This window comes from Macaca mulatta, chromosome X, assembly GCF_049350105.2.
Source record: "Macaca mulatta isolate MMU2019108-1 chromosome X, T2T-MMU8v2.0, whole genome shotgun sequence".
Classification (NCBI taxonomy): Eukaryota; Metazoa; Chordata; class Mammalia; order Primates; family Cercopithecidae; genus Macaca; species Macaca mulatta.
In genome coordinates, this window is record NC_133426.1 from 157198748 (window position 1) to 157210412 (window position 11665).

Consider the following 11665-nt stretch of genomic DNA (forward strand, 5'->3'; position numbering starts at 1 on the left):
CCAATATTTGATGCAAAGGCCTCGGAAAGACCCACAGTGAGGGTAAAGTTTCGAAGTAGCCCTTTGAGAGTGGCCAAGCACTGAGGCCCGAGCCCAGCTGGCAGGGCCTATGCCTGACTCCACTCTGCGGCCCCAAGGCCAGTGGGGCTTGGTGCAATTGGGTGCCCAGTGGCCCAGTGAGTAGTGGAAGGTCTGATTGGCATGGTAGGTAACCCATGGCACTGGGGTCTCTGAATGCCCTGCCAATCTCCCCAGCCTGCTGATGTTTTGCTGAAAAGTGGAGAGGCTGGACTTCCAGAACTGAAAGGTAAGAGGAAGAATGCAAGGTGGGGTGGAAAGGCTGGGTGCCATGGCTCATGCCTGTATTTCCAGTGCTTTGGGAAGCTGAGATGGAAGGATCACTTGAGGCTAAGAGTTGGAGACCAGCCTGGGCAACATAGTATAACCTCATCTCTCAAAAAAAAAAAAAAAAAAAAAAAATTAGCCAGGCACGGTTGTGTGTGCCTGTAGTCCCAGGTACTTGGGAGGCTGAGCCAGGAGGATCACTGAAGCCCAGGAGTTCAAGGCTGCAGTTCAAGGCTCCGACTCCTCTCTCTATTTCCCTTCCTCCCCAGCCAGTCTCCTCTCTTGGAGGGGCCCTGTCCCCTAGCTGAGCTGCATAGCGTAGGGATTGCTTCCCCTGGCTTTAGCCTTCCCTCTTCTTCACTACCAGCCCAGAAAGTTTGCTATCTCATTTGCCAGATGGAGGAGGAGGCCAGGATCAAGTCTCCTTCCCCTCCTGCTCTCCTGCCCTCTTGCCTGGGGGGTGGTGAGAGGCATTAGGTCCCAAATACAGGGCCAGTGTGCATGAGGAGGAACCCCTTGTCCTGGCCCCAGGAAGCCTACTGCCAGTGTGAGTGACAGAACCCAGCAGAGATAGAATCTTCCGGGGTGTTAGGGCGGATCGGTCTACGCCTCCCCATCCGCCACTCCACGCTCCCTTCCTATACACACCCAATGGCCCCCAGTGCTGCTCAGAATGCCCAAAAAGGAAGGAATGAGGGATGGCAGGGCTGCATGTCACACGAATGCATTCTAGATACTGCTTGGCTTCTTTCTGCTGGACAAGCTGTGATAAAGGTTGTGCTGGTGGGAAATACTACCGGGTGACTGTCAAGGGCGCCCCTCCACCATTTCGAAGCAAGTCCTCAAGCGGTGGAGGGGCACGCATGTGTCCCTCAGGATAACTAGGGTGGGGAATGTGAAGAGAAAATAGCATTGATACCAGGCAGTCTGGCCTTGGCCATCATTGATTGATTGATTGATTGATTGATGGGGTCTTCCTATGCTGCCCAGGCTGGTCTCAAAGCCCTGGGCTCAAGGAATCCTCCCACCTCAGCCTCCCAAAGTGTGGGATTACAGGTATGAGCCACCACACTGGATCTCAGCCATTACTTAATTGTGTGACCTTGGTCAGGCAACTGACACCCTTTGGGTCTCATTTTGACCTCTGTCAAATATTTTGGCTTTTGTGGCCCCAGGGGTGCCTTTTAGCACTGGCATTCAGTGATTACAAGTGACTTTCCTATCTTCCTCTGTCTTCCTGGTGCTGCTTGGCCAGCTGACAAGCAGCCATACTTTCTATTTCTTCAGAGCCTCAGCAAAATGCTGGCATTCCCTGTGTACTCTAGGGTGGTTATCCAAGTGATCCTCTGGGTCACTAACATCAGTGTCACTGGGAGCTTATCTGTGACACAGATCCTTGGGCCCCCACTCCAGATTTGCTGACTCAGCAACTCTGGGGGTGGCACCCAGGAATCTGGGTTTTAGCAAGCCTTTGGGGTGATTCTAGTACCTAGGGATGTCTGAGAACTGCTGTACTGAACTGTATGTGTTAGTGCAGGGAGCAGGGGAGCAGTTAAGCCTAAAGTTTGGGCAATGGACCCATCCCTGGGGGTTGACATTCAGTTAGAGGTTGCACGCATGCACAACACACACACACACACACACACACACACACACACACACACACAGTAGCACTTACTCTGTTTCCACAATAGTCCCTGACCCATCCACCCTTCTGTTGTGAGCCTTGAATTAGATTTGCTATTGTATTTTATTTGTTTTAATTATATGGAACAGTTTGTGAACTTGTGCAGGGGCCATGCTAATCTTATCTATATAGTTCCAACTTTAGTATACGCACTGCTGAAATGAGCACTCAAATTAGGTTTGATTACAGCAAAATTAAGGATTCCTTTCCATGAAGGACAGCACAGATAGAATTAACAGACAGACAACAGATGGGGAGAAGATATTTGCTGTTTAAAAGCAACAGGAGATTAATGGATAAAATATACAAGAACATTCTGCAAAACAACAAGAAAAAGACCCAACAGGAAAGTGAGCAAAGCATATGCATAGGCAATTCTCAGGAGAAGAAACTGAAAAGGCTGGCGAATAAGTATGTGAAGAGATGCTCGGATCCCAGATTCATTAGTAATCGGAGAAATGCAAATGACAACAATGACATAGGATACACACATGTCAGATTGGCAAAAATCAGCTGTATGATGCCAAGTGTTGGCCAGAATAAGCAGAAAGAGGAACCATTGTGTGTCACTGCTGGGAGTCCTGCTAGATGGATTCAGGCGCTTTGGAGAGCCACCTAGTAGCACTTAGCCAAATCGTGTCTGTGCCCACAGTGTCCCAGTAAGCCCATTCCTGGGCATAACCTCAAGAAATTATCCTGCAAGCCCACAAAGGGACTGAGTTTCTTGTGGCTGCTGTGACAAAGTATCACTAACTCAATGGCTCAAAACAACAGAAATGTATTCTCTGATACTTCTGGAGTCAAGAGGTCCAAAATCAGTATCCTTCGGCTGAACCCCAGGTGTCAGCAGGGCCATGCTCTTTCAGGAGATTCTGGGGGATCTCCACTCCTTGCTTCTTCTAGCTTCTGGTGGCTGCCAGCCTTCCCTGGTCTGCGGCTGCATCACTTTGATGTTCAAGGCCAGCATCTTCAAATCTTTCTCTGCTCCCTCTTCACTCTGCCTTCTCTGTGTGAGTGTCAAATCTACCTCTGCCTCTCTTTTATAAGGATACGATAGTAGTGGGCTGAACAGTGTCCCCCCAAATTCACGTTCACTTAGAACCTCAGAAAGTGACCTTATTTGGAAATAGGGTCTTTGAAGATGTCATTCGTTAAAATAAGGTCATACTGGAGTAGGAGGGGCCCTTAATCCAATTTCTGCTGTCCTTATAAGAGGACAAAAGGACAGAGAGACAGGGAAGGCCATGTGAAGATGAGGCAGAGGTTGGAGTGATGCTGCCACAAACCAAGGAACACCTGAGTCCACTAGAATCCGGAAGAGGCAAGGAAGGAATTCGGAGGCACTGTGGCCCTACTGACACCTTGATTTCAGACTTCTGGCCTCCAGAACAGTGAGAGAGTAGATTTCTGTTGTTTTAAGTCACCAAATTTGTGGTACAGTACTTTGATACAGCAACCACAGGAAACCAATACAACATGTGACTTCATTTCCAGCCCACCCTGAAAACCAAGGATAATCTCCCCATCTCAAAATCCTCAACATGATCACATCTGTGAAGACCCTTTTTCCATATAAGGCACCATTCACAGGCTCCAAGCATTAGGACTTGATACCTTTGGGGGTCCATCTTGAGCCTGCTATAGGGACCCATGCAAGGATGTTTATTGTACAGTGCTTGTGCTAAGACAGAATTGGAGGCAATCCAGGTGTCCACCACTGGGGAAAAAGAGAAGCAAGTGAGTGGTTACAAGCAACTCAGGAGCACACAGCAGCATGGATAGTTAACACACTCAGGGCTCAGTGGAAAAGCACCCAGTAAGAGACTGAACACACAGTCTCCAGGCCGCTACCTCTTATGTTTACTGAAAACACACACACACACACACACACCTCTACACAGTTTGACAGAGCACACACTTGAGTGGCTGCCACTGAGGGGAGGAGAATTGGAGTGAAAAACAGTAATTAAAAGGACTGGAGAGATGGATAGATTGATTCAGCCAGAGAAGAATCTCACAGACCAATGATGGTGATATCATGAATTGAGAAGCAACATTACCCGAAAGCCAAACAAACAAACAAACAAACAAACAAATGGAAAGAAAAAGTCTGTGAAAGGTCCTTTCTGGGGAAAGCTGGCCACCTCTGGAAGTGCCTGGTGTGTTTTGCATAAAGACATATTGTCCCCCAGCCTGGGCAACATAGCAGGTAACAACTTGTATCTATAAAAAAAAAAAAAATTAAAAATTATCTGGGCATAGGCCGGGCATCATGGCTCACACCTGTAATCCCAGTACTTTGGGAGGGTGAGGCGGGTGGATCACCTGAGGTCAGGAGTTCGAGACCAGCCTGGTCAAGATGGTGAAACCCCATTTCTACTAAATATATAAAAATTAGCTGGGAGTGGTGGTGAGCGACTGTAGTTCCAGCTACTCCAGAGGCTGAGACAGGAGAATCGCTTGAACTTGGGAGGTGGAGGTTGCAGTGAGCAGAGATCATGCCACTGCACTCCAGCCTAGGCGACAGAGCAAGACTCCATCTCGGAAAAAGAAAAAAAAAAAATCCAGGCATGGCAGTCCATGCCTGAAGTCCCAGCTACCCAGGAGGCTGAGGTGGGAGGATCTCTTGAACCCAGGAGGTAGAGGCTGCAGTGAGCCATGATGGTGCCACCACACTCCAGTGTGGGCAACAGAGCCATACCCTGTCTCAAAAAATAAATAAATAAATATAAATAAATAAATGATAAATAAAAAAGACACATTGTTCCTTCAGTTGTAGCAGCAGTAGGTGGCAGCTAGGGACCTTCATCCTTCCCTACTGTTTGGGGAGGGTGGAACCATGTGGCCTCCAGAGTGGAGAGAGGACATGCTCGCTAGCAACACCAAGGAACAAAGGAAGCCACACTAATGCCATTTGCTGTTGCCTGCCAGTTGTGTTCCATCTGCTGCACTGAGTGTTCCCTCCCAGCAGCCTTGAGCAGGCAGCTGGCATTGTTGGCTCACCCGCTGGTCTTGGTTAGGCTTCCCATTATTTTATTAATTCTCGGAACACACCCTGGCCTTCCTTAGATGCAATACTTCTCTCAGTGTCACTTGGTCAAGTAGCAGGGATAAGTCCAGTGGCCCTGGAAACAGGCATCTAAACGGTCGTGAATTCTGAATCAGCTTGGTAAACGGTCAGCCATTTTTAACCCCTGGAGAGGGTTTGGATCTTGTTTGTTTAATGCCCCATTGGGCTGCTCATAGTTCCTTGTAAAGTTCCCTTTGAAAATGCCGTCCTATCGGGTACGGTGACTCACGTCTGTAATCCCAGCACTTTGGCAGGCTAAGGCAGGAGGATTATCTGAGGTCAGGAGTTCAAGACCAGCCTGGCCAACATGGTGAAACCCCGTGTCCTCTAAAAATACAAAAATTAGCCAGACTTGATGGCACACGCCTGTAATCCCAGCTACTCCGGAGGCTGAGGCACGAGAATGGCTTGAACTCGGGAGGTGGAGGTTGCAGTGAGCCAAGATCACACCATTGCACTCCAGCCTGGGTGACAGAGTGAGACTCCATCTCAAAGAGAGAGAGAGAGAAAGAGAGAGAGGAAGGAAGGAAGGGAGGGAGGGAGGGAGGGAGGGAGGGAGGGAGGGAGGAAGGAAGGAAGGAAGGAAGGAGGGAAGGAAGGAAGGAAAAAGAAAATGCCATCCTGTGTTGACTATGCTTGGGAAGGAAAGAGAACCTGACTTTTAATGTCTTGTCTGTTAGTACCAAGGCCAGAGAGAAAAGGGGAGTAATATTTTATTGTAACCTTTGCTTTATCCTCCACAAAGGCCTTTTAGCAGAACTGACCTTAAGTGTTTTAAAATCTAACAACAACAAGAAAAATGTGATGTGGCATTCAGCTGTGCTCTTGACTGGGCTCTTCTTGATCCACTTAGGGATTCATATTTCCGGGTTCACTGACAGCTGCTTAACTTTGCTATTCATTCCTGCCCACCTCCTCACACCCACTGTTGCAGTCATACCCATGAGACTCAATTTGCAAATAGAGGTGAGGAATCGGACAATAGTTTTTCATCTCCGAAGATGCCTTAACAGCCTGCTCCAGGTCTGTGCTCTTCATGAGCAAATATTTCATTTGAGACTCACCATATTTGACACAGTTGGCAGTCCCTGTTCAAAACTGAAACTAGTGCTAAAAACAAAATTCATCTAGAGACAGCAACATATTCTTAGTTGTTTGCTTGGGAGACAGGGATTTGGCCAAACCAGGCAAGGGAAGATGAGAGAGCAGGCGGGAGTAACTTGCCTTGCTTTCCTCCCCATAAATGTCCCTTGCTGCCTGCTAAGGGAGGCCTTCAGCCAATCACTCAGCCCCTAGAGGCTCAAGTTATTCATCTGTACAATGAGGTTGGAACTAGACAAGTGTTTTCACACGCTGTTGGTGGAAGGTCCTGGGAGATGCTTCAAGAGCCACCATCGAGGGGATTTAGCAGGTGGGGATCTGGACCTCCTTTTTCAATCATCACTCCTCTGTTGTTTCTATAGGCAATAATTTCATTTGAAAAGTAATTATTTTGGTGCTAAGAAAAGCATTCGAGATTGAGCATGGTGGTTCATGCCTGTAATCCCAACACTTTGGGAGGCTGAGGAGGATTGCTTGAGCCCAGGAGTTTGAGACCAGCCTGGGTAACATACTGGGACCCTGTCTTTACGAAAAACAAAACAAAATTAGCTGGGCATGGTGGTGCCCATCTGTGGTCCCAGCTACTTGAGAGGCTGAGGTGGGAGGATTGCTTGAGCCTGGGAGGTCGAGGCTTCAGTGAGCCATGACTGCATCACTGTACTTCAGCCTGGGCAACAGAGGGAGAGCCTGTCTCAAAACAAACAAACAAAAAAACCCATACCTTGGACTAAATGAACTCTAAGGACTCTGTGTTATTTTGCTGGGCTGCCATAACAAAGCAGTACAAACTAGGGGGCTTTGAACAACAGGAATATTTAGTCTTTCACAGTTCTGGAGGCTGGAAGTCTAAAATCAGTATCACTGGGTTGAAACCAAGGTGCTGGCAGGGCCCTGTTTCCTCTGGAAGCTCTAAGGCAGAATCCGTTCCTTGTCTCTTCCAGCTCTGGCAACTTCCTGCATTTCTTGGCTTAAGGTTGCATCACTCCAATCTTTAAGAGTAGCATCTTCAAATCTGTCTCTGCTCCAGCTTCACATCACCTTCTCATCTGTGCATCAGATCTTTCTCTGCCTCCCTCATAAGGATATATGGGGTTGCATTTAGGACCTACCCAGATAATCCAGAATAGTGTCCCCATCTCAAAATCCTAAACATGACCACATCTATATAAATATTATTTATTTATTTATTTATTTATTTATTTACTTTTGCCATTTAAATTAACATTCTCGTGGGTAATAAGAGAGAGAGGGAAAAAAAACAAGTAAGTTAACACTCACAGGTTTTGGTGATAAGAATGTGGATCTCGGCCGGGCGCGGTGGCTCAAGCCTGTAATCCCAGCACTTTGGGAGGCCGAGGCGGGTGGATCACGAGGTCAGGAGATCGAGACTATCCTGGCTAACATGGTGAAACCCCGTCTCTACTAAAAATACAAAAAACTAGCCGGGCGTGGTGGCGGGCGCCTGTAGTCTCAGCTACTTGGGAGGCTGAGGCGGGAGAATGGCGTGAACCCGGGAGGCGGAGCTTGCAGTGAGCCGAGATCACGCCACTGCACTCCAGCCTGGGAGACACAGCGAGACTCCGTCTCAAAAAAAAAAAAAAAAAAAAAAGAATGTGGATCTCTATTGGGGGACCAATTTGTAGCCTACCACAGGCCCTTTCAAAAATAAGGTTCTAAGATCCCCTTTCCCCCAGATAATTCCTATCTCAGTAGCTTTCTCTACCTTCTCATGTCTTAAAGAACCTAAAAGAAGGCCAGGTGTCTTCTTTTATTCTATTTATTCTGTTTCTTTTTATTTTTGTTTGGAGGTAATCCCAGCACTTTGGGAGGTCAACACGGGTGGATCACGAGGTCAGGAGTTCAAGACCAGCCTGGCCAACATGGTGAAACCCCTGTCTCTACTAAAAATAAAAAAAATTAGCTGGACGTGGTGGCAGGTGCTGGTAATCCCAGCTACTCGGGAGGCTGAGGCAGAGAATTGCTCAAACCCAGGAGGCGGAGGTTGCAGTGAGCCAAGATCACACCACGGCACTCCAGCCTGGACAACAGAGTGAGACTCTGTCTCAAAAAAAACCAAAAAAACAAAAAAACAAAAACGAAAAGTTCAGCATTACTTTTTATTTAACTCAGGAATAGGGAACCCAAACTTGGCTCCTTCATCATGAAAGACTGTAGATTTGAGAGCCCTGCCTGAACTGAGATGTTTTTTTTTTTTTTTTTTTTTTTTTTTTTTTTTTTTTGAGACGGAGTCTCGCTCTGTCACCCAGGCTGCAGTGCAGTGGCCGGATCTCAGCTCACTGCAAGCTCCGCCTCCCGGGTTCACGCCATTCTCCTGCCTCAGCCTCCCGAGTAGCTGGGACTACAGGCGCCCGCCACCTCGCCCGGCTAGTTTTTTGTATTTTTAGTAGAGACAGGGTTTCACCGTGTTAGCCAGGATGGTCTCGATCTCCTGACGTCGTGATCCACCCGTCTCGGCCTCCCAAAGTGCTGGGATTACAGGCTTGAGCCACCGCGCCCGGCTACTGAGATGTTTTTATTTCGGTTAAAGTCTAGTGGAGGCTGGGCACAGCAGTACAGCAGTTCATCCCTGTAACCCCAGCACTTTGGGTGACTGGGGCAAACAGATCACTTGTGGACAGAAGTTTGAGACCAGCCTGGCCAACATGGCAAAATCCTGTCTCTACTAAAAAATACAAAAGTTAGCCAGGCATGGTGGTATGCACCTGTAATTCCAGCTACTTGGGAAGCTGAGGCACAAGAATTGCTTGAACCTAGGTGGAGGCTGCAGTGAGCCGAGATTGCACCACCGCACTCTAGTCTGGGCAACAGATTGAGACCCTGTCTCAACAACAACAACAACAACAACAACAAGTCTAGTGGAAATTATGAGTTGGTTTTCGTTTTCTTTGGTTGGCTTTCCTGCCAGAAGATAGCATGTACCATGCATAACCACAGGCAATATAAAGAGAAACACCAAATGCTGGCCCCAGGGCACAGGTTAGGACCACAGGTTTTGGTACCTGCTTCCCAGCTTAAGCTCTTTCCTTTGCCCTGTGACCTGGCAACATCCTGTCCACCCTCTGATAGTGGGGATAACATCTGTGAGGACTCCCAGATCCTCAGAATTACCTCACAGGTACTTGTACCTTCTAGGATCTATTTGAAAAATGCTTTGTTGCATAGTTTTTTTTTTTTTTTTCTCCCTTTATACTCTGTTTTTTTCTGGTCATAAAAGTAATTCCTTAATTAGTATCAAATAGTATAAAGAAATAGAATTTTTTAAGAGACTCTACCTCCAAAAAAAAAAAAAAAAAAAAAAAGAAAGAAAGAAATAGAATGAAAGATCACCCGTTGGGCCAGGTATGGTGGCTCACGCCTGTAATCCCAGCACTTTGCGAGGCTGAGGCGGGTGGATCACGAGGTCAGGAGTTCGAGACCAGCCTGGCCAACAGAGTGAAACCTCATCTCTACCAAAAACACAAAAAATTAGCTGGGCGTGGTGGCGGGCGCCTGTAGTCCCAGCTACTCAGGAGGCTGAGGCAGGAGACTCGCTTGAACCTGGGAGGCAGAGGTTGCAGTGAACCGAGATCGCGCCATGGCACTCCAGCCTGGGCGACAAAGCTAGACTCCATCTAAAAAAGAAAAAAAGAAATTGCCCGTTATTCACCTTTCTAGGACAATCACATTTATTGAAAGCTTCCTATGTGCCTGGACCTCCATACAGTGCACTCCATACTTTTTCCCTACAATTGTCACAATAATCCTATGAAGTGGGTATTATTAGACCCATTTTACCAGTGAGGAAACTGAGATACAGAGAGGGTCAGCAACCAGCCCAAGGGTGCTCAGCTAGGGACAGACAGAGTTGAGGCATAAACCCAGGTCTCTCTGACTCCAAAGCCTGTGTGTTTTCATTTTTTTTTTTTTAAATTTTTGTGTTTTTTTTTGACAGGGTCTCTGCTCTGTTGCCCAGGCTGGAGTGCAATGGTGTAATAGTGGCTCACTGCAGCTTTGACCTGTTGGGCTCAAGTAATCCTCCCGCCTCAGCCTCCTGAGTAGCTGGAACTACAGCTACAATGTGCACCACCACACCCAGCTAATTTTTTCATCTTTTGCAGAGGCAGGATCTCACTATGTTGTGCAGGCTGGAAACCTGTGCTTTTGACCTCTGCACCCACCACATGCCCTCGTACAATTTTGTATTCAAAGCTCTCAAGACAATATGACAGCAAGACTATATGCCCACTAGGATGTACCCCCATCAGCACGTATCCTCACCAGGACTCAGTTATATTCCAGCCTGCTCAAAGCCTCATTCTGCAAGGCTGTTGTACCATTCTGAGTTTCTGGAGGTGAAGTGCAGTTGGTGGGGTACTCATCTGGATACAAAATAATCAAGAGGTTTGGGAGGCCAGGTGCTGTGGTTCACACCCATAATCCCAGAAGTTTGGGAGGTTGAGGTGGGAGGATCACTTGAGCCTAGGAGTTGGAGACCAGCCTGGACAACAAAGTGAGACCCCATCTCTCCAAAACAAAGCAAAAATAGAGGCTTGGGTAAAACAAGATCCATCAGCGGGGCCTGAGAAGTCTGTCCCCACCCTTGCCATGTGGAGGGAGGGCCAGAGTGGTATATTCCAAAGGCCAGTTCATACACTCAGGTCAACAGGGATGGCACCACCTCTATGGAGTGGCTTTGCTGGGGTAGGAGACAGGTCAGATGGTGGGAGATCACTTATACTTCTCTCAGGCTTAAGTGAACTATCTTGCCATGTACATCCACTTTCTTTATTTCCTTTCCTAGAGAATGATGTGCCTCCTTTTCCCCTGATGCTGTATAAATATAGCTCACAACCAACACAGCTCACAACTAACACACCAGCATGCTTGCCAATCAAACGCTGTGTTGATGTGGTGGCTCATTTCAATCTAAGGCAGGCATTGGCATCAAGGAGTTTGGAGTTTGCTCCGAAGTTTTCCAGTTTTCATTTTGGTGAAAGAGTCAGGCAGTGTGGTGCAGTGGGCAGAGCCCTGGGCCATGAGGCAGGAGCCCTGGGTTCTGGGCCCAGCTCTGCCACTAACATTCATGTGACCTTGAGCCAACGCCTGGCCCTCCCTGGGACTCAGTTCCCCATCTAGGAAAGGAAAAGTTTACATTAGATGCTAATGGTCCTTCCACTTGGAAAGTTATATGATTTATAGAGTCTCAACACTCTGGCATGTTAAGAGCTGATTTGAAAACCAACCATAAATATTTAAATTAACTAGCAACATATCCTAGCTCATCACATAATCAGGTGTCACGTTAGTGGAGCAAGATCCAGAGGAGAGAGGGCAATGCCTGATTTGGTACTCACTTTCCTCCAGATCCCCCAGTCAAGTGTTCCAGAAGCTGGATTTCTGTGGAATCCTTAACTTATCATCATCATTAGCATCACTCAGTTTTTTTTTTGTTTTTTTTTTTG

General features: G+C 47.4%; 1 non-coding gene across 1 annotated transcript; it reads right to left on the reverse strand.

The window, feature by feature from the left end:
* Window positions 1–2093: 2093 nt before the first annotated feature.
* LOC114675195 (U6 spliceosomal RNA) lies at window positions 2094–2200 on the reverse strand. The gene has a single exon (XR_003726288.1). It is a non-coding gene; the product is annotated as a U6 spliceosomal RNA (small nuclear RNA).
* Window positions 2201–11665: the final 9465 nt, after the last annotated feature.